The sequence below is a fragment of the Aphelocoma coerulescens genome, chromosome 3, assembly GCF_041296385.1.
Source record: "Aphelocoma coerulescens isolate FSJ_1873_10779 chromosome 3, UR_Acoe_1.0, whole genome shotgun sequence".
Taxonomy (NCBI): Eukaryota; Metazoa; Chordata; class Aves; order Passeriformes; family Corvidae; genus Aphelocoma; species Aphelocoma coerulescens.
The window spans coordinates 117,958,890-117,983,139 of record NC_091016.1 but is presented as its reverse complement, the minus strand read 5'-3'; the positions used below and the strand labels follow the sequence as shown (position 1 = coordinate 117,983,139).

Here is a 24,250-nt window from a genome sequence, read left to right as displayed (position 1 = left end):
CCAAAAATCACATCTAATTCCTAGGTCCATGCTTTCCTCTCCTTTGATTGAGAAGATTTCCAGTCAAGATACACACTATATACTTTTTATTATTGTTTGAAGAAGAGCAGCAACACTGGCAGCATGCTAATCTAGAAGCCGAGACAAAACAGAGCTGGTTACTTTCTTCCCTCAAGATTTCTGCTTCGAAAAAACAAATGAACAAGGGTTTGTTCCTGCACACCACCACTTTTTGTTTCGTTTCAGCAAGACTGTGACAAAATCTAATTCATTGTGCCATGTATCTAATATATTGGGTACCTGAAGTATGACCATCACTCATTAGAAACGTAATTAAAAAGTGGCAAAACTAGATCCCCCCTCCCCAGCATGCAGATGAAAACCAGTAACCCTGCCTCTATTTGTAACCATGACAACTATAGAATATTTTATTTCGGTAATATAATTCACACTGAACATTTGCTCATAGGTTTTGTTGTTAAGGGAAAGGTTGACACACTGTGCACACATTTCATAAGCTACTGAAGACAACAAATGCAGGAAACTCAGGCAGTTTGAGACCAAGAGCCCAGTTTGTATTTCGGAGTTCATTTAAGACCCTTTATTGTAAGCAAAATAAACATGAACAAAAATTCATCCAATTTAAGTGTTACAGGTCATTACTTGCAAGACAACTACTTGGTATGACAGTATGTCTTTCCAGTTTTAAATAAATCATAGTGATACCCTCATATTTTCAAAGAGTTAGTTACTCAAACACCAAATGTTAATTTTCAATTAAAATACCATAAGCATTATTAGGAAATATCAATATGGATGTTATGAAAAAAAACAGCTACACAAAACAAGGCAATGAAAAGCATAGTTTACACATGCAGACTAAGTCTTATTCTGGATGGGTCACTAAATTATTTGCATAGCTCCTATATTTCATCTTAAATTGAAGACAACTTCCAGAAATACACACAGTAAGAACAGGTTATCAGAACAAACAAACAAAAAACCACAATCCTGAACACTATTCAGAGAAGATTAAACAATCCCAAGCATAACTAAAGTTTGACGCAGATAAATGTCAGAGTAAAATATTGCTGTACTTGATTTTTCTCCACATGGGAAAAAAAATAAAACCATTAGCAGTTTAAACCAGAATACAACAATAACAGACACACTGTTGCTTTGGTTTAGAGGCAAACAATAATAAAAAAAAAAGAATAAAGCTTGCTGGAACAATATCCCTTTTCTCACATAGATCATATCTTTCAAGGAGGATTTAAAGTTTCAGCAGATTGCTAATTATAAGAAACAATAATACTGTTATCTGCAGTCACCTTAAAGCTACAGTAGTTTGGGTTTTTAAAAGTCCCTCAAAAGAAGAGCCTGATAAACACGTTTAAATGGGTGCAAGAGACTCTCACGTGCCTGCACACACACACACACACACACTTGCTCAGTTGTTTTCAAGACTATCAGGTAAAAGAAAGTTTCTTCATTTATCGGAAATATGCTCTATATAATCTTCCATTTAAACAAGTAATAAGCCTGCAGCAAACATGCACGGCTTTTTCCTTCATTGATGGAAAAGTGATTAAATCCCCCTTAATCTAGTTACCAGAATGATGTATTTTTTTCTATGCAGTTTTCATGTACAGTAACAAAAGATAAGCAGCCAACTACACGACCAGGGCTCCATAATTTTGGGTTGTGGTGGGGAGATAAATCTGTCTCCAACGTTCAAGGAATATTTTCAGTTTAATAAATGAGACCAGAGGAGGAAAAATAAAATAATCTTGAAGACGATGAGCACACACTGTTTATGAAGTGTAAGACAAGCACCACCATCCATCCCCAGAAGTCCCTTGCTCCAGACCTTTCTCCACCCTCCGGGGAGGCACAGGGACCTGGACCTAAAATTCCAGGGACCACGGACCTGCATCCTCACACGACAAGGACAGCTCGCCACATCCACTCAATGTCAAAACACAAAGTAGCTTTTCCCTCCCAGCCTAAGCCAGACCTTCTGAAACCCGGTACCCAAGGGATGCACCTCTGTGCTCCGAACGGCACCAGGCAGCAGTTGTGTTCGTAGATAAGTTACAGGAAAACAACCCTCAGGGAAAAAAAAAGAAAAAGAAAAAAAAAAAAGAGGGGGAAAAAAAAAAAAAAAAAGGAAAGCATCAATGGAAAAGCACAGCAGCAGCCAAACAAACCTCACACCGGCGAGGACATGTCACCAGCACGGGAATCGTACGAAGTGCTTTAATACACACACACACATATATATATATATATTTAAGCAATACTGTGCCGAGAAGTTCCTCGTATGCATCACGCGTGGGGATGGGGAGAAGCAAGAAGGGGGAACGGAATGCATGCCAGGCACAGGGAGAGGACGGGGCTGGCCGAGGCGCTTGGGAAGCAGGCAGGGAGGGAAGCAGGCTGCCTGCGGGGTGCGCGCCGATCCATGCCAGGCAGTTCCGCGGCAGCTCCGGGCGCGGGCCCAGGGATGGGATGGAGGATCCACCGGGACAGCCGCCCCCAGAAGGATGGGGGTCCGCGGGGACACCGCCACCCTCGGGACTGGGGCGGGGGGGGGGCAATTGCGCGGCCGCCGCCGCTCCCCGAGCGAGCGCCTGAAGTTGTGCGTGTGCGGCGGGGGCGGAGATCCACACGCCAAGATGAAAAAACCCTGGAAAAAACCCCAAACCTTCACGGCAACATTCTGAGGGCCCGCCGGCCCCCGCACGGCACCCCCCAGGCAGCGGGAGGCACGCAGGAAGTTTTTAATGCGGGCAGCGAGCGCAGGCGCAGGGCAGCCCCAGCCCCGCGATGCCCGGCGCGGCGGGCGGGCGGCGGCGGGGGCTCGGCGGGCGCAGGGCACCGCCGCGCCGCTTACCTCCCTCCGCGGGGGCGCAGGCGGCCGCGTCCTCAGGCGGCGGGAGGATGCGCGGCGGCGGGAGGCGGCAGCGGCGGCTTGTGCATCGCAGCCTCCGCCGCTAACGCAGAGCCCCGCGCGGCTGCGGGCGCCGGGAGCCGCGCTGGAGGCCGGGCAGGGAGGCGCGGCGCGGCGGCGGAGGCTGCTGCGGAGCCGCGACCATGCTCCCGTCTGGCCGCCTTCCCCTCACCTACTGCCCGCTTTAGCCGGGGAGGGAGGCGGCCTGGGCGCCGGGGCGAGGGGCGGGCCGGGCCAATCACGGCGGCGGCGGGAGGCGGTGGAGCCCGGTCCGGCCCGCCCCGTCCGCCGCGCCGCCCCCGCGGGAGGGAGGCAGGGAGGATGGAGGGAGCCCCGGCCCCGCCGCCGCCGCCGCCCCGCGGGGCCGCCCCGCCGCGCTCCCCGGCCGGGCGCAGGTGCGGGCGGCGCCGGAGCCCCAGCGCTGCCCTCGGCCCGCAGCGGGGCCGTGCGGGGGGACAGCGCGTTCCAGAGGTCACCGCGCTCCCACTGCCTGCGGGAAAGTAGCGGGTATTTGGAAAGAAATACTGCTCCGCTTTATGAAATCACCGGTCCCCGAGGGCGTGATCCCGGGCCTCTCCAAGTCCGCAGGACTGTTGGAATACGTTGCTACCATTCTTACCCAACAGCGCGATTTTTTTTTTTTTTTTTAAATATCCATCACGTTCGGAGTCACTAGAGATTTTCCGCGTGGAAATCTGCATCTGTCTCTCTTCTGTATAATCTTGTATCTGCGTGTGCTGCTTTGTAGGGATCTCTCTGATGTGCACACAAGCTGCATATGCTGTAGTTTTAAACATAGAACACTTTGTCTTTTGTATTTCCTGTAAGCATAAAAATAAGCTTAATCAAATTCTTTTCTCCTTACTTTGCCGTTAAAAAATGCATCTATGCTCAAACGTGTTGGAAGTAAGGCAGTTGTGCCAAATGCCAGCAAAGGGAAGGGAGGGAAGCACACAAGCCACAGAAATAGGCAAATCCGTGTTTTTATTGGAAATGGGACACACGCTGCCCAACGCCTGGAGGAAGCAGGGTGCAGCACTAACAGAGCAATTTCACTTTCTCTCTTCCCAACCTCATAAACAAATGAAAATTATTGCAGTGGACTAAAACATTTCTAAACCCAGCCATCATCATTAATATTAGAATGCTTTTAGCTGAATATGGCCGCACGCTGGAACAGGCAGGCTCCATACATTTTTGTCTTTAACATGTCATGGATTAACATTGAAACCTCCAGTCCTGTACATCACAGTGGAGTGTGAGGGTCAGAAGTTCAAAACAGCTTAAATCTGAATTATTTAGCACGTGCACACACGACACACTCTTCTGATTTCCACGCAGGATTTTTCCCCCTTGGTTTTCTCCCTTTTGAGCAGGAGAGCCCTGCCCATTGTTATTTGCCCTGGTGCAGTGTTATTTGCCCAGCATATATAGTTGACCCAGAATCTGACGAAGCCGATGAGAAGAAGTCTCAATGGGACTGTTGACCTAACAAGTAGCATGTCAGTCTCCCGGTGGCATTTGAATGTTCTCACAGCGAATGCTTCGAGACAGGAGAGAGCATAAAGCAGAGATTCTTTGGAATCCTTAATTAGACACAGTGATTTTGGAGTACTGGCTTCTGCTGCTATCCTCCAGTGCCTAGTACTTTGTTTTGTGACCTTGAGGTTAAGGATACCAACCAGCCCTGTTTATTTTTAATAAAATCTTACAGTCATATGAGACAGTTCTAGGTTTTATTTATTTTTAGCATAAGTGCTTCCATCTTATCTGCCTCACAGGTTTATAGTAAGGATTTAGCTAATATTTGGACAGCACTTTTAAGCTATGAAGCTCTATATGTGTATTATACTGACCATTTTCTTCATTTTTCATTTTAGGAGGGTACTTTCGTACTCTTTCACTTCAGGAAGATAGAGTTCAAATCTTGACTTCAGTTTTCCCATCAAATTTTGTCAAATACCTGATTTACAAATGCTGACACAGGGTCAGATTCTGCATTCAGTTACAGGTAATGAATTTCAAATAATTTCTTGATCCTCAGTGACTTTACTCTAGATCTAAACTAGTTCGACTCAGAATTAGCATCACAATTTCATATTCATGAAGAATAAGCATTTGATTACATTGAATATACCATTATACTTTAATTTTCTTGCTCCAATTTTATTTTAGTAACTTCAGTAATTTAAGAAGAAACTGCTTCATTTTATTACTTTTTGAATGACATTTTTTCTCTGCTCTGATTCTGAGAAAAAAGCTGGTGGGTTTTGTAGAGAGGGTCAGGGGGCTGAAAAGTTTTTGGGGGGCATCGTGCTCCTGGTGAAGTAAAGTAAAAGTCTGCAAGTTTTTTAAAAACTGAGGTTAATACCTGCCTCTGGAGAAATTCCCCAGTTCTTGGCATGCTATTCCTGCCTCTGGAAAAGATCCACTGCTGCTCACATCCTTTCTCAGCGTTCGGGAAATCCTGTCCTCCTCTTACTTGTAAGGTATGAAAACCTATGTCCACGTAAAATCACTGAAAATAAGGATACTTTGAATGCTAATGAAACGAAAGATCCATTTTCAGAAAAACAAATATTCTGGAGTGGGGGGGTTATTTTGATGGAGCTGTGGGTTTTTTTAATAGAATTTGTTACAGGGTTGTACTTGACAGGCTGAGGATTGTTTGTAAGAATCCCAGTTTTGGATTAGGCAGCTGATAGCCTGCAAGACTTTGGTGGCTGGTAAAGCTTGCTCCTCTGAAAGAAGAGATTTCCTCTTTTAGCAATAGATCATTATGTTACAAGGCATGTATTAGAATGAGAATAATACAACTTCCCCTGTCTTTGCTGATCATATCAAAACTAATGGCATCTTGAATTGTCAGAGCATCAAGTCCATCTTCTGATAAAATATTAGAAGACACGCAGATCTATTCATCTTATTGGAGATTTCATTTTAGTCTGAAAAATATTTGATGGCAATGCCATTAGATTAACTGTGGGCATGTATCACATGCACCAGCATAGTAGTTGGGTACTAGGATTTTTCAAAGGGGTTTCCATAAATATTTCCCACTTTGTGGTAAAACTTATCCCCTAGGTTTGTACATGCTTAAGGGACTGAAATTCTTATTTATCTTAAGGAATTTAAAATATAATTCTTTAGCTTGTTACAAAAAAAAAAAATCTTAAATTTTTTGAATGCAGGTTAAGCCATTTCAAAGGTAATGAAATTTCATCTCCAGAATTGTTGCATGAGATTTTTGTAAGCCATAGCCAAAGAGGAATGTCTGCTACCCGAACTTTAACTGGAAGTTTTAACTTCTGCTTTCAGCTAATGAAGATCTCCTTATTTACAGGTTTACTACATAGATCTAATGTCAATGCATTAATTTTCTGCTGTCTGAAAATGTTAATAGATCTGGTAGAAGATATAGAAAATATGGTAGTAGATATTTTGTATATTTATAGGGTTTAGGGGTTCTGAAAAAGTCAGTGGAGATTTGGAAGATATCTTAGGGGTTTTTTAAATCATCTATTTTTATTTATTTGAAGTATAAAGACTGTTTGCTACTACTTTAGCATTCATATGTACCTATCTGTTACAATTATCCTTAGCATTTAACAGAAAGATAATGCCCAAAGGAAGCAGGAAACAACACTTACAGTAATTTTTATAAGTGGAGCTTGAGTTAATTGCCAAAATATGAATTTAAGATGAATTAAAACTGCCAACCTGTGGAATTTATTGAAAAACATAATTGCCTTCTATGGGCACACCATGTTAAATGAAATACCTCCTTCCCTGAGCAAATCTTTTATCTTCTATTGAGTAACCAAAGCTGCTATCAGGGGTGGGAAGGCAGAGCTGGCAGGTACAATGTCCTGTCACTGGGAGCTGGTTAGAAAAGGATTCTGTCCTTCATGCCTCCCAAACTGTGCCCACCTCCATGTCATTTGCAGGGTAGTCATCAAGGTAAGCAACTATTCTTGTGAAAAGAATCAACCTTCAGACAAGAAGAGGAGTTTCAGATCATCACTGTTTGGTTGATAACCTATAGAGCGACTGAAATTATTGTACCAAGAGATGAGGAAGATATGTGATCAACTCCTTCATATCTGACCATATTCCTGTATTTTTTTCACAAGAGGATTATATTCTAACTCCTCCACTTTGCATGTCCCTGATTTCCTCAAGCATTTAGCTTTTTAACCTGACCACAGACTGTTTGCAGACACACACACGGCTCTGCAGGCAGAGGTTATGAAGTCATTTGCTTGGAATTGGTGAAATAAAGATTTGTGTGATTTTAGGTGTATGAACCAAAACGTCCTTGTCCCTGACTTGTCAAGGGAATGCAAAGAGTCTGATCCTCTAAGAGCAAGCAGTATATTGAGTTGATTTCTCTTAGCTATGACAGAACCATTTGCTAAAACTTCCCCCAGAAGACAGAAGTGGGTTCTGCTGGAGTTGTGATTGTGATTTCTGATGGGCAGTAATAAAAGTAAGATCTATTTAACTATACTGGCAGAGTCTAGAGTGCTGTCTTGAATTATTTGAAAATATGTAATGGTTAGGGATAGCAGAGAAGTCAGGTTTTTGTTGGACTTTTTGAAAGTTTATGAAGGTTCTGCTTAACAACTTTATTTCCAGTCACCTCTAGTCCCACTTGGTCACATGGAGAGGCATTTTTACTGCCATTGAAGTCATTGCATCAGCTGCCCGAATTTTATCAGAGTAACTCCACTACACTGGTTTATGAGGGAGGATGTGGGAGGAATTGGACTTTCAAGGTGAATTTGGAGGGAGTTGTGTTGTTTGATTTGTTTGTCTAAAACAGTAACAATGTGTTTCCACCTATTCCTCATAATTATACAGGGAAAACTAAAATACATGCCATTTTGAACTGAATGTCTATATTAAATTGGTTTGACTCCTATTTTCTGCCATCTGTGGCATAACTAGAACAGAGAGTGAGAACAAAAAATATAAATGACTCAGTCACATTTCCTTTAGGAGAGGCATCATGCCCCCCATTCTTGTCAATTCCAACTCAGACTATTCTGTGATTCTGGTAATTTTAATTGTAAATAATTAATTTCAGCTCTGAATGAAGTGTTATGACACCCTGGGCATGGAGAAGAGATGTTGCTGTTGTGTCATTTAATAGAGGGACCTAAATATATGCTATAATATTTTGGTTCAGCAGCTACACATAATTTTTCTGTATATTTAGATGGGCTCCAAAACAATCTCAGTGCAATGCTGTGATGTAATTCAGCTTAATTAAATACTGAATTTTTCCTGTAAATGTTAAGTACCTCATAAACCTGACTGTGGAAAGAACCAGAATCATGTTCACGGAGAGGAAAAATGAGACAAGTAGGTGCTGCTGAAGCCTCTCAGAAGACTTAGTGGCCACCTGCATTAGTTGCCACTGATAATACAGGGTATCATATCCAGGCTCTGGAGTGAGATGGACACAGTCTCTGCCGTCCTTGTTTTCATTCTATCCAGACTGACCAGAGAAGGTCCCTTCAGACCCATAGAAAACTTGATAGAGGAAGGTTGATTGTATGTTGGGCTTTCCTGGGGATAGAGCTGAGGTACAGCCAGGCATGCCAGCATACCTGGGGAGCCTGGAGGCACTCAGAGGTCTCACATACCTATAGACACCTATTTTAGAAGGTCTGATTTACCCCAAGTATACATATGAGGTAGGTCTTTGAGGCAAACAGATTGTCCCTTCTGTACCTTACAGGCATTAGGGGCGTTCATCCCCACAACACCCTGGAAGAGGGTGGCATCACTGCTCTGACTATAACAAGAAATTTTCCTTATACTTAATGTCTTCTAAAAGTCAGTTTACAATGACAATGGTGCTTCTGTTTTTTATTTGGTTAATGCTTTTCACAGATTCTGAACATTATATAAAACTCTTTTTTAATGGATTCCTTTAGGAATCAAGTTTTGAGCAAAGGCCAAGTGTTTCTATCTCTTATCAAAGAAATTATACGGAATCACCTTTACATACAGCACAGGTTAATGGTGAAAAAATGGAAGAATAAGTAATAAAGGGGCAAATGATTATTGCTGAGTGACCTGAAGTGTTTAATCATAGAATCATAGAATGGTTTGTGTTGGGAGGGGCCTTAAAGATGATCTAGTTCCAGTTCACCTGCCATGGGCGGGAAACCTTCCATTAGATCAGGCTCTGCAAAGCCCCATCCCTGGTCTTGAATAATTCCAGAGATTGGGCAGCCACAGCTTCTCTGGGCAGCCTGTGCATCACCACTGTCACCATGAAGAATACCTTTCTAATACCTAATTTAAACTTACCCTGTTTCAGTTTATGCAGAGGTCAAAATAAAATGAAAAAATTCTCAACATTAGGTTAGTGCAAGGTAGTGTAATAAAGCATGAAGACAAGAAGCTGTGCAGGGCAGGGGCTCTTTTTGGAAAACAAGGGCTTTGAAAAAGATTTTGGATTCTTTTTTGGATAAACACCTCAAAATGAAATCTCACTGTAATTCTGTGGCTAAAAGGGCAATACAGTCCTGAGATGTAAAAAAGAGTAATATGAAGCAGATAAGAGGATTTGATGTTGCTCACATGCACAACAGTGGTAAGGCAACTGTTAGGAACCGTGTCCGGTTTTGGTGTTTGCAGTTCAAAAGCAATGTGGAAATAGTAAGGGAAGTTCAAAGGAAAGGTATGAAAAAGGATTCGGAAAACAAGCATGACAACATGAGGCATAAGCAGCTCAACTTATTTAGCTCATCAGGGAAGAAGCTGAGAAGTGACTTGGTCACTGCAGGTAGGAGCTGACCCATGGAAAAGATACCCAAGAGTGAGGAGCCATTTTATCTACCTGACAAAGGCATTACAGGACTCAGTGTTTGCCAGCTTAAGTCAGACAAATCCACTCTTGAAAGAAGAAATGTTTTCCTTGCCTGCAGAGCCCTAAATAATAACACTGTTTGCCCTGTAAAAGCTGTCGCAGGTAGTGATGTTTAAGAGGATGCTAAATATGTATTTTTAAATACTTTCTTTCATATGCTTTGTGGAAAAATCTGTACATCTTTCTGTGCTTGTGTGAGTGGGAGCCCTGTCAGAAGGGTGGTGGGGGTTCCTTGTCTCGCAGTCTGAGCACCTGTTATTCCTCCTATTCCTCAGTCCCTTGTGAGGCTCTGGGGACCAGCACTGCCAGGGTTGCTCTCACCATCCTCGTAACACCTGAAGTTTCAAAAGAGAATAATTATTAGCAAATAATCACTCTCTTGTTTTGTGGCTTTAGTGAGGTCTTTCAGACTGTCAGGAAGGATTTAATTTTTTCTCTTGGATGAAACTGGCCACATATTATCTTGGTTACTTGGGAATTGTTTCATTTTCCTGCATTCATCTGGAGCATCAGAGATGAATGGGTGGCCTTGGATAGCTTTTTACCACTGTTCTGCACTGCTGCAGACTCACCCTCCTCTCATCACAGGTGCCTCAGTGGTGTATTTTCCTTTCATATTTATGGTAAAATTAATTCCAGTAGTTAAACTGATTAGGTCTTTTGCCTCTGTCAGATTGGCAAGTGTCCTGAAGGTTACATGGCTTCTCCAGTGCATAAGGCACACTGTTCATACTGGGATCACCTAGATGTTTCTCATTCAGTCCATTTGTGCTTTTGCAGACGTCTTGAGATTGTTGACAGGTTTTTTTTTTTGTTTCATACATAAATGTACTCTCCCAAGGACTAAACTGCTGTGTTTTAATTTGGGGGTTTAAAATAGGGATAAAACATATTGCTTGGAAATATATAGGAGATCAGGCTCTCAGCTCTGTTTTTAAATGCTGTGAAACTTTCTGTAAATGGTTTGTATAGTCAATAAGGATATGATTAACAATGTTGTGATGAATATTCTGCACAAAATTTTTGCATTCAGAGGCTTTTGTATCCAAAAAGAGTGATGTGGTGATCTTTCTGCCTTCTTTCTTTGAACAGTCTATAGAATTTCCCCTGGTAATTCTTGCATGGAGCATAAATCTTACAGATGAGCTAATGAGAACATTAACAAACAAACAAATGCAAACACTCAAATCTTGCTTCTCTTATAGTGTTTCTTGGAAACTCTATTGCATTCCTGTCTCAGTTATTTGGAGTAATAATTAGCCAGGTTGATTTTCATAATGTTCTCTAGGACTAATCACAGCCCCGTGAGCACAGACTAAAATCCTGGCACCAACTGAGCTGTATGAGGGTTTGGTTATGAATAACCCTATTCAGTCATATCCCTTGTGCAGAGCATGGGTTAGTAAGCTGGGGTATGTACACAGCTACACACATGTAAATAGTGAGAACCATGCCAGGGAAGTAGAATTCCTCCGTATTTAGGAGAGAAAAACATTAGCAAGAGGAATTTTTTTTCCCTGCCTACCCCTTTTGAAGCTTTGTTTCACGGTAGCCAGAGGGAGAAAAAAACACATTATATGAGTAAATTGTCTGGAGAATGTAACCAGGGCCCCAGTAAACACTGAGAATGAAAACCCATGTGAGTGTGTATTCAAGCAAGTATGTGCAAAGATGGTGTTTTCTGTGAGCACTCTCTCGGATGAAAATTCTGTTCTGTAACTAAATAACTGGGGAAAAGTCAGGGTTTGGCTGAACTGCCTTGTGTTGGGATTTTCACTGAGGTCCCCCGACCTGCCCCTTTCATTTCTCCTTCCCTCTGCCCCAGCATAATGTGTGTCGTTGTGCCCAATACCCTGAAAAAATTCAGGTGAAATCTGAGATCGCTGATGACCAACACTGATTTTCAAATGATCAGACTCAAGCTGTATGATTTTGGAGTGGTAGAGTTGGGATATTTTAAATTCTAATCTGTCAAGGAATGATTAGGACATTAATTTGGGCCATATTAGTACATCTCCCCTGTGTTGATGGGAGGATAGACCCCCTTTCATGTTTAATCTAAAGAAGGATTGATGACTGCCGAGGTTGTCTCACATAGGGACATCTGCCACTGAAATAAACGATGAGCTCAGAGAGTGAAAATGTTTAGGCTGCACTCTCTAAATGTGGATTCCTTCTGTGCCGAAGGCAATGAAAGCCCTTAGGTAGCAGCTCTGTAGATTTTTCTCATTGTGGACAAAAATAAGGGGTTTTTTTTATTATTTGTTAGCCCAAGGCTTCTTTCTTGAAGTTGCTACGGGTTGTTGATGCTGATTTCACGTTTCATAAACAGCCAAGTCATGTTCAAGAAGCAGAAAACTGACCTGAGAGATGACATAACCACTGGAGGCAGAGGGAAACAGCAGCATTGCTGCTGAACGATGGTGAAAGAAAAGGGCACCTTTCCTGAGAGTTTGCCAGCAACTTTTTCTTGATGTGTGAGTTTAGTATGCCTGTGTTAGAAGAACAGTAAAGCACCTTTGAATTAGAAAAGACTAGAAAAGTTGCTTAATGCGCTTTTTTCGTTCTCTTACTTTTAACCCACCGCTGCAAAATTCCTTCTACCTGTAACGAATAATTTAATTTGGAAAGGCAAATAAGAGCTCATTAGCTGATGCACTGCTGCAAAGTAAGTGAGCAGGTTTTATGCCTGGGGACAGACTTTTACAACCATTTTGAAATGGCACAATACAATGCAATAAATCCCATGGCCTTTTCAGTGAGGAAGAGGGGAACACCCTCCTTCCTGTTTTACTTGGATGCAAGTTTTCTGCATCTTAGAACTCTTTATATTTGAATATTGGGGAAATAGATATGTTCCAGGGGATCACACACAGGTGAATTAAGCATGAGTCCTGCCAACAATGACTGTTGTGTTTTCCATTACATTCTCTATGCATTGTGGCTGGACAGACTCACCCTGAGAGTTCTCCATCATACGACTCAAAAAAGAGGCGGTAATATTTCTGCAAAGTATTTTTCTTTGTATCTAGTTCTATGTCTGGAGATGTTATGTTTCCTTCTGTCTTGAAAAGATGGTTTGTTTCTAGTCTGACTTGTTTAGAGTGAGTGTTTAATATAAATCTGTCTCTTCTATAATAGATGTTAGAAGAAGCAGACAATAATAACACATCTAATAGACATCGTAAGAACTTCCTTACTGTGAGGGTGGTGAGGCCCTGGTACAGGTTGCCCAGAGAAACTGTGGATGCTCCTTCCCTAGAAGTGTTCAAGGCCAGGTTGGATGGGAATTTAAACAACCTGGGCTTCTGCAAGGTGTCCCTGCCCATGGAACAGGGAGGTTGGAATGAGATGACCTTTAAGGTCCCTTCCAACCCAAACTATTCTATGATTATATGATTATTTCCTACAAGGAATCTGTCTTTTATCCCAAATATCTTATTGATTTTCAGAAGTAATTAAGTGATTTTTGTGAACACCAGCCTTAGTTTCTGGCAGTGATTGCATGTAGATGTAAAGCCCAGGCAGAAAACTCTCAATAGTGACTGGAAATCACAGGTCAGGACTCTCAGTATTTTAGAGCATCAGGTCTGTATGTTATCACTAAAAATTTCAGTGCTCAAAGGATAGATCTAGAAGGTATCCAGAGGCTCAGAAATCATATTAGTGTCTTTTAAAATTTGCCTTTAATTTAAGTTTTAATTCAGTAATGCATAAAATATTGAAACTACAGTGACTTATTACTCATTGGCAGTGGCTGAAATTGTGGCAGTTTCCACCTTCAGTGGTTGTTTTACCATTACCCCAGATCCACGTGAGCAAAGCAGATTTATGACTTGTGAATCAAATATTAGCATGGAGCACATCAGGCACTCAGTGCAGCTTGGAACAGGTTTTCTTCCACTTGGGAAGCCAGGCAGGTATCATGGCAGGCATGACTGTGCTCACAGGTGTCGTCCCTTTGGCTTGAATGGAGAGTTTTGTGTGTGAGCAGGTGTTTGCTGGCTGGAGCCCAAGGAAGAACCTCTGGGAACCCTTTGTTTCACATAGTCCTGGGGCTGTAGGCTTGCAGACCCTCACTCAGCATTAAGAAATAGCTGTAATAACCTCTCATATTCCTGAAAATGGAGCATGTTTGGCTGCTCTGGCAGGCGTCATGATTGGCAGCATTTCCAGGCATGTGACAGCATCACCTCTGCACTTGGGGCCAGTACAGGCAAATAGCAGGTGCCGGCTTCAAAACAGCCTGAGGGAGCTCTGCTCATGATTTGTACTGGCCAGCTCTTGATGCAGGACATTCACAGCACCAAGTGTGCTGAATGCCAGGAGGCTGTGTGGGTTCAGAAGGGGCTCGGATGAATTCCCGAAGGCAAAACGTCAGTGGAGAGATGCTGAACACAGAGGCACTGTCGCTGGCCTAAGAAACCCGTCTGCTGTGATTAGCTGGAGTGAGGGAAGGCATGCTAGTGAGCTATTCCTGCATAAGCTCCCTGTTTTATGCTCTTCCCTAGGCATCCTCCCTTGGCCCCTGCCAGGCAGGGTACAGCCAGACTTCTGATTTTAGATGGTAACCTAAACCTGAGGAAGGCTTTTGGTGGTTGTACGCTTCTGGGGAAAATACAACTTTTCAGCCCAGTTGTGGATGTCCCATCCTTGGAAGTGTTCATGGCCAGGTTGGATGGAGCCACGAGCAGCTTGGTCTAGTAGAAGGTGCCCCTTTCCCATGACAAGGGATTGGAACTAGATGAGCTTTAAGGTCCCTTCCAACCCAAACCATTCTCTAGTCTTTCCACCAGCATTCCTCAAGGACAGTACAGGCTGTCCGGAGGTGCAAGCAAGGCAGTAGGTCTGTGCTGCAGGGATGTGGGATGCAGACATTTCAGCAAGAGACATCAGGGAGTGAGGGTTGTTCCTAGCTGGGATGCTTGGCATCTCTAGAAAGAAGCTATTTTGTGGAGCCAACTTGTACTTCTGGGAGAGCACTATCACCACCCCTAAAGGCTCTCATTAATTGTTAGTGGCAGAAATGGCCCCTTCAAAAAGAGACACTGGCATTTTCTTGCAGATCCCCTCTAGCACAAAGTGTGACTTTTCTAGAGATTTTCAAGCATAAGAGAGTGAGTCTTAATTCCACCTATATAAGGCTATCAAAACTTATTCCAGAAAAAAAAAAAAAAAAACAATGGGGAATATCTTGAGTCTTATCCTTACTTTGAGGTCATACCTTCAATGTATTTTTAACTGTGGAAAAAAAAAACCCTTCAGTTTATTTCCCTTTCTCTGAGAAACTCAGCATATGAATAACTTACCTAAATTACTGAGGAAATGCAGCTAGGGACATACTAGAATAACTGCTTTGAATATGATTTGATTGGAATTACACAGTGATTCTAGTTTAAAAAGACAGCTTTAGCACAGTTGGCAAAGAAAAAAAGATCATTGACTTTGATATTTGTCCTATGTCAAAATCTTATTTCCATTCTCTTCTGCTCCTCCGTGACTTCTTCCCTTGCACCTTGGCATCACACGATTTCCAAGTAATCCCCACCATTTTCAAGAACTGTTTTAAAATGGGAATGCTCAACTCACTATTGAATTGTGGACTCATAATTTGAGGCTGAATCTGCAGACCTTAACAGAGATAAAATCCGTATTGACTCCAGGCCCTTTGATGGCATATGGCAAATGTCACTTGAGTTATTAACAGCCAAACAATAATGGGCTCTGTTCCGTATTTGAGGAAGCCTTTACCAATGAATTGGAGGAGATTTCTTCCTAATCCCAGATGCCTATTAGTTTATATTCTGATCCACACGGTTTGCTAACCTTTATGATTTTTATACTAGCTAAAATGAGTGCAGAAGCTGTTATTCAGCCTATAAATGGCTAATAATTTTTGAAATTTAGGATTAGAAATGTACATTAATATGTTGAATTTAAATCTAATCCTCTGTTCACTCGTCAGTGCAGACTATTTCAGGATATTTGTTACTACACAGAAAAAGATTTTTGTCTCTCTCAGAATTCGCATTTATATTTCCTATTCCTGTGCACCAATGACTGTTTTAAAGAGCAATATCTTGTTAGGCACTAGGGATAAAACCTAATCCTTTTGTCCTGGGAAGGTGGGATTCCTTCATTTCAGAAACCCTCAGCCAGAAAAGCACGTTTGTCACTTGACTTTCAGGAGTAATGCCTTGGTCTTCAGCTAGAGTTAGGCACATGGGTTAGCCTGTCCAGGGCTGGAGTCCCAAAATTAATTCCTTCCAGCTCTGCTTTTCGCAGGACAGTGGTGTTGGTAGAAATGGGGTGCTAACATGTTGCTTTCTCCAACATGAAGCAGAGGGAAAAGGAAACATTTTGACATTAGGGTCAGTGAAAATTACTGTGTTATCTTTTCCTTGTGATATTAATTATTTATCAAGACTCCAAATCAGGCTCATCAGGGTTTTTCCCTTTAACACAGCCATTCCCTCCCTGCCTGGTTTCAAGGCTGCTGTCCTGGGAACTGCATTAGCTGTGGCCCTGAGCTGTTCAGTTGTTCACCCAAACCTTAGGGTTTTTTCTGACTGGTGGCAAGCTGGATGTGTTTCCATAAAACAGGGGTGCTTCTCTCTGGGAAGAAAAAAAGAAAAAAAAAATCATTACATTATTCCAAATCCTAAAAGTCTAACATGTTTTCTGCCAGCTCCCAGTAGTATTTTGGTAGTCACAAATAAAAATGATTTACAAACCAATGTGTTTCAGTGCAGTGTATTCTGATGGTCCCCATGTGAGGAGGACAGGGCACCTGACGGTCGACTGTGAAATGTGAGATTGATTTGAGCACAGACAGGGGATCATGTAGATCTGTATCAGGTCCCTGAGCTCTAAGTGGTCTTTTGAGCACAGATGGGGGGTCAGTGGTTGCAGGGGAGGAACTTCATGTGTGTCTCAGGTGCCTGTGTTGCCCTCCCACCAACATCCCACACGCTGGCACATCAGATTTTTAGCAGTAATTCCCAGAACCTCTGTTGGAGTACCTTGGAAGAATGCTGTGTTTGCTGGGATGTGCAAGGGGTTAACCCCAGAGGAAAGATCCTTTATCTGCAGAACCCTTTGCTGGATGGGTATCCCTCAGGTGAAGCCATTCTGTGAGAGGGTGAGCAGGAACCCCTTAGGGGAGTTACGTTTGTGCAGTGGATTATATATCTCGTGTAATTGTATCTGATATACAGAGCGTTTTTCCATCATTCTTCTTTGAACCCACCATGTGCACGACCCTGCCATGTGAGGTAGAAATAGACTTGTTCTTTCTCTGAACAGCGGGATGTGAAATGCTTTTGTGATCTCCTTTCCATAATGGACAAATGCCCTGCGTAGAGTTTCAGCAGCTTGTGGTTCCTTCAAAGCAATCTACTGGGGGTGGGAAAAAAGAAAAATCTGCTGGAGATACTGAGTTATAAAATATTTTAAAACCAGAGAATTAATTAAAATGGGCTTTTTTTAAAAAATAGAAATGTCTGTATGCTTTCAAGATGTTTTCTCTTGGATTCCAGAGAATCCAGAGGGAATAATTTGGTAGTAAATTGTATTCACAAAACAGTAACCAAATCCTGGGTCACTACATTCAAGGAAAGCCAGATGTAATCTGAACCAAAGTGTGGCCTGATCCAAATTCCCTGAGTAGTCTAGCCTACCTCAGTTGTACCACTGCTTTCCATGGAAGTTTTGACTGCTGGGAAATTCTCTTAGGTACAAATTTTATGTATTTATTTATTTATTAAAATAATAATAGTGGAAAGGTTTCAAAGTTATGCAGGTATTGAAGTTTCTAATTAAATAATTCATATCTAAGTCAAAGATGAAAAATCCAATAACTGTAATGGTATATAAAGCTGCTGAAAGGTGTTTTAAATATATGCATCTATAAAGCTTCATAGCTGGATTTCTGGCCCAGCTTTCTGTACTCAAATAAATCCCTCTCTTTCCTCTATGTGTTATCCCATCTTAGGTCTGTCACAGAGCGCTGGGCTGAGACAGGCGCAGGGATCCTCCCTATAGACGCAAGCAATAAAAGCACTAATATTCGACCTTTTTTCTTTTTTTTAAGCCTCCAAAGTCACAGAAAGTCTGGTGACTGATGAGTAAATGTATGGCTCCAAAGATGGTCTGTTTTAAAATACTTCCCTGGCTTTATTGTAGTTTAGAATTTAAACTAGTCACATATTTGCTAGTGAAAACAGTTTTTGACAGAAAAAATGCAGTTGGAAATGAATGGGGAAGTATCTTCTTTTGTCAAAAACTTTCTTTTTTTTCCCCCCAGTTTTCAGCATTGACAGACTTGGAAAATTTTCCAGTCCTTTTCCTTCAGAACATTGTTACGATGAAGACTATATAAAAATTGAAAGTGTATACTAAAAGACAGATTTTCTTTTCCTTTGGTATTTTTCATCTGCTGCAATATACTGTGTATCTCAACTCCTTTGAAGTCAATGGGAGCCTTTTCATTGATTTTAATGGCAGCTGGATCAGACCTTTAGTGAAAAGCAATGTACAAAGGCGCTGTGCTAACCTCAGACTAGAGACAAATCCTTTCAGGTGAGTAGCACCTAATGGCAGCCTGGGCTTTGCTGTGGGAGGATGATGCCTGCTGGGGCACGATTTGTTTCCACTTTCAGTGCTGGGCTATATGCAACCAACCTTTTGCTGCCCAGAGCCTGCTTATTTAGGATAGGAGATAGAAGAGACTATTTTTTACCAGCAAGTTGAGAGTGAGTCTTGAAATAAAATAGATGCAGGAGACTAGTAGGGTTATGGTGAGGGCGGCTGTATGGGGAGAGGCTGTCTATAATTGAGAAAGCTTTGCCATATTTGCTTCTGGGAAGGGTGTTCTTTCAATGTGGTGTGTTTTGATAAGCGGTATGAGAATTTTTAAAGTCAATAACTTGGTTTATAAACTTCAGCTCAGCTGGACTTAATCCTGCAGCTAGCAAATCCACAGACCAAGTAGCCCAGCTGTGTCCTCATTTGTTAAGATCTTAAACCCAAGAAGATGTCTGGGATGCTGATTTTTTTTTTCTTGCACATTTATAAAAAGCTTAATAAAGGCAGATAGGAATAAGATGTGCGACAAACACAGCTCTTTCAGCAAAAAGAGGGAGAGGAAAGAGATGCATTTAAATAATATTCGGGTTGGCCCAAATTTGGGACCTGTGTCTGTAAACCTTATCTCTGCCTCAGGGAAAATACAGCAATCAGGCTGATTCGTGGAAGCACTTAAGCACATGCCTACGGCTTCTTGTCTTAGGTGTATTTTCCTAAACAAGGGTACTTTGCTGATTTAAAGCCTGTGCCACATCATCGTATTTTATAGAATGAGACTCTCACCCTGTCACTCCTGAGCAAAATCTTTGGGGATAAATCCCAGAGCTTGTGTGGTTCTCTGTTAAATGAAACTGTGCAAATTTGAGCAAGCACACAGCCCATGACAGGGCTGGGGCTGTAATGAAATCTTTCTCCTTGCAAGAGTGAAAAATTATCATTAATTTAAATTATTTTATAGTGCTGTCTATATTGTTAATATTATAGATTATTTGCTACAATATATTAATAAAGGCAATAATCACTAAAAAAAGAGTCTCAGCATGGGCCTGTTTAAGAAAGTCACATATAGTGCAGCTGTAACTTTTTTTTTAAAAGCCACCCATTATTTGTAACACTTTTTAGAACTGTTTATCGCTTTATATTTAGCAAATGCTGGTATATCCTTCTCTCCTTCTGTTTCCAGCTATGTTAATATGGCATTTTTTGTTTACTTCAGTCCAGATGGTGAGATGTAGAAGGACAGCTTATACACACAACCTACTCTGGTTCCTTGTGAGATCCATATGAATTTTGACCACTGACTACAATGACAGCAGTAGTGGGCCTGGCAAAAGAGATTGCAGTATTGTTTCACTTGTAAAAGAGAGACTGGATGCAGATATTTGTGATTACAGAGAGCACAAATAAAACTGGAGCAGCTATTTTATTTTTCACCCCACTCTTTTCCCAAGGGGAAGAGAAAAATAAATGTATTTCTTTGAAGTAGGTTGCATATAAATTTTAAGTCAATGGAAGGAAATATTTCCTCTCACTGCACTGTAGACAGGCTGTTAAGACAGTGGCTGCTGTGAGTCAGAGACCCAAAGTAATTTTCAAAAGTATTCAGTAATTTTGGGGCTCATGGTCCCTAATAGTCAGGTCTCAGACTGAAGAGCACTGAATAATTCCTCTGGCAGTAGTGTCTTTCTTCTCTTTCAGAAGGGACATCACACACTTCTTCAGGAACCTAGGATGAAACCTGGCTCCCAGACAGGTGAAAAATTCTCTTATTCTCCATGGGATAACACTTTCATGCCCAGAAGTGTCCAGTGCAGGCTAGAGTGATACCAGCATAATTTGCTTGGAAAAAAACAACAAACCATGAACCAGGCAGCTATGGATGACTTAGGATTTCTGTCTGAAACTGTAGAAATGACCCCATGAACTTATCCAGTAGATAGGCAATTATCTCTTTGCTGACTGAATGTGCTTCCACCAGACTAGGGACAATAATTCAGCGTTAATGATTGCTAGCCAGGTGCAGGCAGGTGTTTGGTGAGCTGAAACTCTCCAAAGGCAGGATGAAAACTACAATTCTGGCTGAGCTCTTGGAGTATGCTGCCAGAATTAGTCAACAAAGCTGTGCAGAACCTTGGTTGAAAGGTGTTTTAGTCAACTCTGCTAATAATCTCATCTGGCCAACTTGGCCAATCATCTTTTTTGACCAACTTGGTCAACTTGACCAAAACTTTAGTAGGTGGTTTTTGCTCATCTCCTCCAGCTCATAGAAGTACTGTGGGTTAGGGTATATTTCTATGAGGGATAAGGCAGACAAAGCTGCCCAGACAAGGCCAGTGGAAAGTGATAGAGCAAACTGGCCTTTAGCAAGGACCAGTGGGTTAAAAAAGAATGTTTGGGTTTAGCTGGAGAATCCTGTACTCATTACATGCTGCCCCACTGCCTTCAAACACGAGGCTTTCGACCTTGAGAGCATCTGCATTGCTGGCATTTGTTACAAATTGTGCTTTTCATTGTCTGCATCTGGAGAATTACTGGAGTCGAAATAATTTGGGGTAAAGGTTGGGATCAACATTTTTGTTAACTTCTGGCACAGGGAGAAAGGGACGTGAGCAAGTGAGTGCACTTACTCCATGTGTTGTCTGTGCATTTGGTCATTTTATATGGCTAGCAAAAAAAGCCAGTGGGTTTATAAAGAAGGGAGAGGGAAATGGAGATTACAGCACACTGTTGGTCAGATTATAGATATTTATTCAAGTAGGTCAAATTTTGCGACTTATCTGCTTATCAGTGCCTCTCAAAGAATTAAGCAGAGCTTTAAAAGTTACAGCATTTATGCTAATGTGAAAGTGACTGGAAGATCACTGGCTTTTATTTCACCACCTCACAGAAATGATAATTGCCACAAAACCCTGCTGTCTCAACAAGTCCTTCCAGTGTCTTGTTACCCTGTTCTCAGTATGGCCACGAGTGATGCTCAGACAGCTCTCCTGGGAGGCCTTGCTGAAATCCATGTTTGTGAAGGAGTCTGCACACAGGGAGCTCATTGTAGGTCTGGGGTCTGAAGCCTCATTATATTTAAAAAAATCCAAGGTGTTAGGCTATTAAATATCAACAGAATGAGACTCGGCTATATTTCCCAGGATAAATGAGCACATTTGCTTTAATATTGCCATGTTCACATTTAGATTTTCTTTCTGCAGTTTTATTCACTTATTTTCTAATTCAGAAAATTCACTAATTTGCAGGTTTGCCCATTCCTGGTATGAATTAGGATGCTTTTACTGTGTAGTAAAATTAAAAACCACAGACTAGCAATAATATCTGTGCTGCAAAACACCCTCCTTAATTAAGCAATAGGACATGAAAGGCTGTATATTTCTGAGTCATTATGGCACACCTCATGTTGTTTTATAAGGCATGAAATCTAATGCAGAGTGACCACCCAAGAATTGTAGTAATTGCCCTAAAAACACTGCCTGGAGTGCCTGGTTGCTATTGTGAAATGCAATCAAGATGTAAAAATAAGGATTAAAGAGAGACCTGTGCATGAAAAGAACCCTCTCAGCTATTGCTGTTGCCCTCCACATCGGCTTCTCACTCCAGACCTGTCTTGTGGAAAGTTTTAAAGAATGTAACTGAATGGTGAAAGTGCAATTAAAGATTTGTAAATTCCTTGTAAACAGCAAGGTGTTCTTGACACCAAATTGTTTAAGGGAATAAAACCCCCTTATAGACAGGATCTCACATGCTCTCCTGAATTCTTTAGGTTTTTGTTTAGCTTTTTACAGACCCTCCTTGTTTTCAAGTTTTAGCTAGGATTTTTTTTGGCATTTAGTTAATCACTTCTACATAAACAATAATTAAATGGCCATCACCTTGGAAACTGGCTGCAATGTTAATCTTGAACTCAAATATAGGGTCTGGTACAGCCAATAAAGCAATTAGCCCAATTTGTTCAGACCATAAATACAAAAGATAAAACATTAAAAATATCAAACCTTAGTAGAAGCAAACCTAAGCCATATTTTTCAAGCAGTTGTGTTCTCTGCTAGTCCAGGGAGTGCTCTGGTTTTGTATGCTGATGTGTATAAAGTAATCAGTAAACACCCATTCTGCTGGGCTGTTCAGTTTAGAAAAGGATATATGGAGTCCTGTGTAGTTGTGGTGGGTACCACGGGGTGTTTGAACCAGACTAAGAGTTAGGAAAAATAGTGATTACAGCCTGCTATGGATGGAATGACTACTTTTGATATGTCCTAGTAGCATCCTGCCGTGATGCAGCCAAAGGGGAATACAGGTAAATGTAGTTTACCTCCTTCTAACCTGGGCAATGCTGAGTTTATACTAAGTGGGTAAGGATATCTATTTTTTGTTTATTACTACACCACTGGAATGATGACATTAGGGTTCCTCCCAAAAATTCTGCAAAACACATGTCAGTTTAAATGCATGCTTTAGACTTCCCTTCAGGAGACAGGAAGAAAAAAGAGAAAGTGACAGACAGCCAAAAATACCTTTGGTGGAGACTTTCAACCCAGCCTTTTTTCTTCCTTTTTCCTTCTCCATTTTCGTTTTGAATTTTCTTTAATTGAAACCTCTGTGGCAATTCTAGCCTTCATTGAGCATTGAAATGCCAATAGACCTGCTCTATAATGGAGGGCTCTGTAGCAAGACTGTACGATAATATCCTGGTGCAATATAACAGTAGGTAGCTGGGGAATGTAATCGATTTCCAAAAGAACTGGAATGACCCTCCTCACAGACATGCAGTTCTCCCAAACTCCGCTGACTCCAGCTCTGATCAGTTCTGGTTCACTTCCTTCCTTAGGAGAATGATGTTTAATCTTATTGAGAGCCAGTATGCAGCTTTTTTTCCCTCCCTTTTTGCTTTAAATAGTGCCTGCACCATTATGTCATCATCTTTATTTACCTGCCACGCTTCACCCAAATGCCTTTATTGGGGTATATTTATATAGAGCTGTAAATGTCAATACTGGAATTATTTCTTTGTGGGATAGTGATTGTGGTCTAACACCAGATGCCTTCAGTTGAAAGGGGGGAGAATGAAGCAGGTATTGAAAAGGGAAATGACTGAATTTAGGAGAATCCAGGATTTCTACCACATGCATCCTGCATTTCTGTACGAAGGAGTTCTGATCAGGAGAGCTGTGCTTCCACTAGGAAAGGTCCTTGGTTGTGCACTAACTTGTAACCTCACTACATATAAGCAACAGCTACAAAATGGTTCTGTTCGGTTTTAATGCGTCTTTCAATTTTTAAGAACTTTCTGTCTGAGGTGCGCTTGCTGCGGGAGACACACACACATAAATATTTACAGATCTGAAATGAAATTTTTCATCTCCATATGTATCCATATGCAGAATCAGGATATAAGTAAAATTAAGGGACTATGCTTTTGTTGTTTTTTGATTTCTTCATTTCTACACATCCTAAAAAGGTCTTTGAATGGGCAACACAAACCAGGGCTTGATACTCAGAAAAACTTGACAGACCTTAAGATGTATTTTAAAATATTTCTTATTTGAATTATAGTTAGCAATGCAAAGTATCAGAGTGGTCAACATTCTCACCTTGTAAATACCCCTTGTTTTATAGCAATATAGCACTGTCTCTCTTTAAACGAGAGACATTATGAAGCAGTGCTCCTAATTTACAAAGATTTTGCCCTCACTTTCTGTTTCATAAACATAATCTTCAGGTTTTTGAAATCTCCCCTCACATGCAGAAGTGCTGTCAGTTCCCTTTATAAACAGTTAAATGTATTTTAATTTCAGATAAAACTGTCAGACAAAGCAACTCTCCTC

The 24,250-nt window shown here is 41.5% G+C and overlaps 1 protein-coding gene across 8 annotated transcripts in view; it reads right to left on the bottom strand.

Annotated features, from left to right (window-relative positions):
- KLHL29 (kelch like family member 29) overlaps nt 1–3,114 on the bottom strand; it is a 393,114-nt gene extending 390,000 nt beyond the window's left edge. For all 8 annotated transcript variants that reach the window (XM_069011679.1, XM_069011680.1, XM_069011681.1 and 5 more), the window contains exon 1: nt 2,897–3,114. The gene's annotated coding sequence lies outside the window, so the exon portion shown is untranslated. The remainder of the gene's footprint in view (nt 1–2,896) is intronic.
- Between the last annotated feature and the right edge of the window lie 21,136 nt (nt 3,115–24,250).